The sequence below is a fragment of the Monodelphis domestica genome, chromosome 1 (genome assembly GCF_027887165.1).
Source record: "Monodelphis domestica isolate mMonDom1 chromosome 1, mMonDom1.pri, whole genome shotgun sequence".
Lineage (NCBI taxonomy): Eukaryota > Metazoa > Chordata > Mammalia > Didelphimorphia > Didelphidae > Monodelphis > Monodelphis domestica.
Window position 1 is genome coordinate 602,580,320 of NC_077227.1, and position 6,000 is coordinate 602,586,319.

General features: G+C 38.8%; 1 long non-coding RNA gene across 1 annotated transcript in view; it reads right to left on the reverse strand.

The window, feature by feature from the left end:
• LOC103092475 (uncharacterized) overlaps positions 1-4,283 on the reverse strand; it is a 313,263-nt gene extending 308,980 nt beyond the window's left edge. The window contains exon 1 of the long non-coding RNA XR_008915591.1: positions 4,027-4,283. This is a non-coding gene — a long non-coding RNA (uncharacterized LOC103092475). The remainder of the gene's footprint in view (positions 1-4,026) is intronic.
• Positions 4,284-6,000: the final 1,717 nt, after the last annotated feature.

Sequence of the window (6,000 nt, forward strand, 5' to 3'; positions counted from 1 at the left end):
AGAGAGAGAGAGAGAGAGAGACAGAGAGAGAGAGAGAGAGAGACAGAGACAGAGACAGAGACAGAGACAGAGAGACAGAGACAGAGAGAGAGAAGGAGAGGGAGACAGAGAGAGAGACAGAGAGAGAGAGAGAAAGAGAGAGAGAGAGAGGGAGGGAGAGAGGGAGGGAGGGAGACAGAGAGAGAGAGATAGAGAGAGGGAGGGAGACAAAGAGAGAGAGACAGAGAGAGAGACAGAGAGAGAGAGAGAGAGAGAGAGAGAGAGAGAGAGAGAGAGAGAGAGAGAGAGAGAGAGAGAGAGAGAGAGAGAGATTTGTATGATTTCTGTCTTCTGGTGCTATCTTGTCATCAATATTGAATTCCTCATACATGTAATAGAAAAAAAATTGTTTTCAAGACAGAAACTGCTTTTGTTTTGAGCATGCTAAACAATTTCAACAAGTCAGGGCATGCATACCTCTTATTCTTTGTTCAAAGCCAGTTAGAAGGAACCATGATGCCCATTATTTTAAACCCTTACCTTCCATATTGGAATCAATACTGTGTATTGGTTCCAAGGCAGTAAGGGAAAGGCAATGAGAATTAAGTGACTTGCCCAAGGGCACACAGCTAGAAAGTACACACACACACACACACACACACACACACACACACACACACACACACACACACAATGTCCATTTAATGGAACTCATACCTGGAAATAAACATTTTCTACAACATACCTGAGAACTGGTCATTCAGCCTTTACTTGGAGACCTCTAATATGGGAAAATCCACAACACCCCAAGGCAACCCATTTCTCATTGTTGGATAATTCCAATAGTTAGGAAGCTTTTCCTTCTTCAAAGCTTAAACTTGCTTCTTGGTTATTTCCACTCATTGTTCCTAGCATGGTCTTCTGAGGCCAAACAAAGTGTGATCCCTTTTCCATATGAAAGTACTTCATGCTCATGAAGATTGCTTTACTGCCTCCCTTTTCCTCCAATCCTCTTCTTCAGACTAAAGCTAGATGGGGGTGGGGGTGGGACAGTGCTTTATTATGCTCCTTCTATGTGCCAGACACTGTGCAAAGCACTGGAAATACAAAATCAAGCAAAATGAAAGTCCCCATCTTCTAGGAACTTTCATTTTAAATGGGGAAGATAACATATTAAAAGATAGCAGTGAGGTGGTATAATGCATTGAATGCCAAGCCTAAAGTCAGGAGGACCTGAGTTCAAATCCAACTTCAGACACTTGTTAGCTATGCAACCCTTTGAAAATCATTTAACCCTCTTATTTCAGTTTCCTCATCTGTTTAAAAAAAAATGAGTTTAAGAAGAAAATGGCAAATCACTCCCATATGTTGGCTAAGAAAATTCCAAATAGGGTAACCAAGATCAGACCTAACTGAAAAAATGGCTAAACATTACTTAAATGGGGAGTGAGTAGTAGAAGAGTCAAGAGGTGAACAAGGAGAAAAGTGAGTATGGCTAACCCAATCACTCACTCAAATGGAGATTCCGAGCAGGAATCTACCTAATGGAAAAGAGGGCCCCCTGGCATCTCCAGGGTGAGAAGATTATTGAAGAAAGAGGTAGAAAAGGCTAAACAGTCAGGATCAAATGAGAAAAGAAGTGACCTAAATCCTTTAACTGATCTTTATGTTTTAAATTCAAGCACCTTTACCATAGAGTTTGCTTCCCACAAGCAGCTCTCTAGTTTTTCAGTACTTGTTTCATTTTTTTAAAATGTGGTGCCCTGAATAGAACACAGCATTCAGTATATGGTATAATGATGGCACAGTACACCAGAACTATTACCCTCTCTTATTCCTGGAAACCCTATCTCTCTTAGCACTCTATGATCACTTTAGTTTCTTGACTACCATATGACATTGCCAATTTTTTTGGAGCTTTAATCCATTAAAATTACCAAAAATCTCCAGATAAACTTCTGCTTAATCCTACTTTTCCACCTTGTATTTGTAAGGTTAAATTTTTTCACTCAAATGTAAGTCTTCAAATTTATCCTTATTTAATTTTATCTCATCTCACCTTGGCATTTTAAAAAAATGAATACATTGGGGCAACTAGGTGGCTCAGTGGATGGAATGCCAAGCCTGGAGTCTGGTGGACTTATGCTCAAATCTGGCCTCAGATACCTCCTAGGCAATCACATAACCACAATTGTCTAGACTTTACCAGCCATGTGTTTTGAAGTCAATATTTATATCAATTCTAAAATGTTTGATAAGGTTTTAAAAATAAATGAGTGAATAAATATAAATTTTGCTAATATATTGTTTTTTATAATCTGTATTTCCTAATATATCCTCACTCCTTTACACCTCAAATAAACATTCCTTATAATAATTGACAAAAAAAAGAAGAAAAATAAGTTAAAGAAAAACCAGGAAATATATTTTTAAAAATCTACCCCATCTCTCCACCCTGAAGGACAAGCAAAAAAAAAAGGAAAGGAGTAAAGAAAAAAGATCATCAGTGTTAGTTTCATAGCTAAATTAATTCTATTTTCAATTTAATGTTTTATTTATCCTTTCTCTTTAGAGTCTCTTAGCACATCAAGGAGGTATAAAACAAACAAAAAGCAGACCCTAACAATCAGCTCTAGGAACAAGGGAAAATATAAATACAACTTATTGACTTCCTGTTATGAGATCTAGACATGTAAGGTGCCTTAGAAATCATTTAGTTCAAACCCATCCAATTCAACAAACTATCTTTAAATGTGCTAGCAAGGACAGTGGCCATCAGTTAGATGACAAGTCTGTCTGTCATCAAAGGACAAATTCATCAACTTGTTAATCACTGAGAAGCACATTCCAAAGGAAAGAGAATTTCAGCATTTTACTACTGGAATTGAAAAGTCAAACAACCAATCGATCAACATTTATTAAATGCCTACTATGTGCCAGGCATTATACTAACAACAACAACAAAAAATAATGAGACTTCTGTTAAAAAGATGCCATATGATATATAATTGTTTTCTTCTAATGGAGGATTCCCCATTTAGAAAGGATTCTGTTTTGGTTTGTCCTATGCTCGATTATCTAAAACATTTAAATGGTAGGCTCAGGATAAACATAAACTCCACATTCTACTTCCTTTATTTAGATAAACTGGCTTACTTAGTGCCAACATTCCAGTGTTTTGCCAAATTCATATATTTCATTAGAGGTCATGAAAAAGAATCTTACAAAATAAATAAACCCATATACACAGAGAGATTCCTAGTTTATATACTTAGAAGAGAGGAGGAAGAGAAAAAAGAGGGGTGAAAAGGAGAGCTAACTGGACCCCCACTTGATCCCAATTTACTCCCAAGAAAGGGCGCCCATTCCTTTCAGCTTCATGCATGGACACATACCATTTTTATGTCTAGGATCCACAGTGTTTACATGCAGTGGATACAACTGTCCTACCAAGTTCTTTCCATGACAAGGTGAACACCTTTCAAAGTCCTTTCTAAATCCAGGTTTCAAATGAGAGAAGATCTCCAACAAGAATGACCCTGATTCATTGTGGGGCAGGAGGGAGGAGGTACTCAAAACCAGGTGTCTTACAAAGAGCATGGAGGAAAGGCGAGACATTTGGGAGTGTGTGTATTTGTCTTGGCAATTTTTCATCTCCTTCTTACTCCCTCTCTCCTTCACACACTCAGCTTTCTCTTGGGGCATGACACCTTCAGGTCTTGCATTCTTTATAGTTCGATTTTCCCTGAATATCTGAAAGAAGATTTCAGCTCTGCACCTCCAGTAATACCTCATTTACAACAAAACTGCATTTAATGACTGTCCCTCAACGCAGAAAGCACAACCTATAGAATTACACTAAAAACCATTTTATAATCTGTGTTCTTAAATTGTGGGTGAGCAAACAATCTTGGGAGTAAAGCCTTAGCCAGAGTGAGGCAAATTCTGACAACTGTCTAAGAGTGGTGTTAAATGCTCTGTTAACCCAGAGGGAATCCCCACATGTAAGGAGTTACTCTGGGAGCCTGCAAAGGAGCAGATTCTTACCTTGGGTATTTCCATTCCTGTAGCTCCTACACCCATCAATAGAAAGGAACAAACGGCCGGAAATACTGTCCCTTTCCTTGGATATATCAGTTAGTTTACATGACAAGTTCGCCTCTCTGCCAACAAAGGAATATTTTCCCACGCTCCACAGTCACTAAAATACTTCCCCAGTAGTAGCCAACTGCCTTCTTCAAAAGACACTAATCAGTTCTCACAGAAAACAGGGCAGCCTCTTTCCAGTACCTTATTGCTTGGGAAAACTACAAATCAGCAACAGAGGGAGATGGAATGAAAAACCACTGTGAGAAGCAGAAAGAAAAAAATGTGGCAGAAAAGGCAGAACAACTTTGGGAAAACTCCCTACAGCAGGGTTCTGACTCCAAGGGAAGTCTAGGGTCATCAACGAAAATTGGCTGGCCCTGAGAAGAATGGAGAACTTACAGTAGAAACCCGAGGGCATCCATTTCCAAAGTTTCTCAGCAAAGAGTCAACTGTTTATGGTTTCAATTTTGATCCTATTTCACCCAGGGTGTAGATGGAAAAAAGTCTCATGGATTCTTAAAAGTGGGATCAGATCACCATCGACCTCCATGTTCTGCTGATCATCCTCAATACAAGGGTTTAATACACTGGTTTCGCGAGGTTTCTCAATGAAAAATCTGAATTTAAGTAAACTGACAAATGGCCTTTCACAAAATAATAAGAAAATATGCCTCCCCAGAGTTATTGGAAAATGTGTTGGCCTCATGCTGGGAATAAACTGTTTATTTTTGGTTCAAAAAAAAGTTGAAAATGACTCCCATTGGAAAAGGCAGTGACTCACAGAAGGTTGGAGCTAGAGAAAGGGTCTGAAACATAGTTTAATAGAAAAGACTTGGGACTTGGAGCCAGAAGTCCTGCCACTTAGGGCCTGTCTAACAAGATATGGGGAAACCTGTTTAAGTACTTGAATGTCTTTGGGGAACTTAAATTGGAATTAAGCCATTTGGACTGTTTGAGAGGTCACATGGAGGACTAGAAAAAACTCTAGCCTGGGTTTGGGTGGCCTGCTTGGCACTGAAACTCTACTTATTTGAGTTATTGCCCTTCTAAAGTTCTCAATTTCCGCGTCTATAAAATGAAGGAGTTGGGTCAAATCACCTCTCAGGTTCCTTTTATTTCTAACATTCTATGATTCTTTTATCTAGCTAATCCCCCCAAACTTTATAGATGAGGAAACTGAGGCACAGTGATAGGAAATAAATTAAATTTCAGAATCAGGCAATCTATTCAACCACAGGACACAGTTCTCCCCTTCCCCAATATACCTTATTACTTTTCCAGCAATGCAACTGGTTGAATTCTGAAAAAAAATACATTCACACATATCCTGTTTGAGATCATTCATGTAGGGTCAGAAGGGACCTCACAGGTCATCTAGTTTAACCTCCTCCATTTTAAATATGAGGCAACCAAAGACCAGTTAAAGGAAATAATTTGCCCAAGAGCACACAGGAAATAAATAGTAGACCTAGGATTTGAACCCGACATGTATTCTCATTCAATCTACCTTCCATCCTTCCACAATGCCTCTTAGAAAACAAAGTGGCCCTCCAACTCCTTCTTCTCATTGGGAACCATATTTTTGTCTCACCGAGACCAGGCAAGAAAATTTTGCATATGTTAATGAGGTTTCCTTAAGCCTTGTCCAAGTTTCCTCACAGCTCATAAAGTTTTCAACAAAGTTTCCTTCCTATCTTAAGGAATGATGCCAGTCAAATATTTCCAGTTTTTATTCAGTTCAACTCTCCTTTAGAAAGATTGAAAAAATCTAGACTTGATGGAAGCTTAGAGGGCACTGAGTCAAGTCCCCTCATTTTACAGATGAGGAAATTTTTTTTTTCAAAAAAGTCTCACAGAGGATAAATGATTTACTCCAGGTCACAAAGCCAGTAAAGATCAGAGGCAGGACTTGAATACAGGTCCACTGACCCT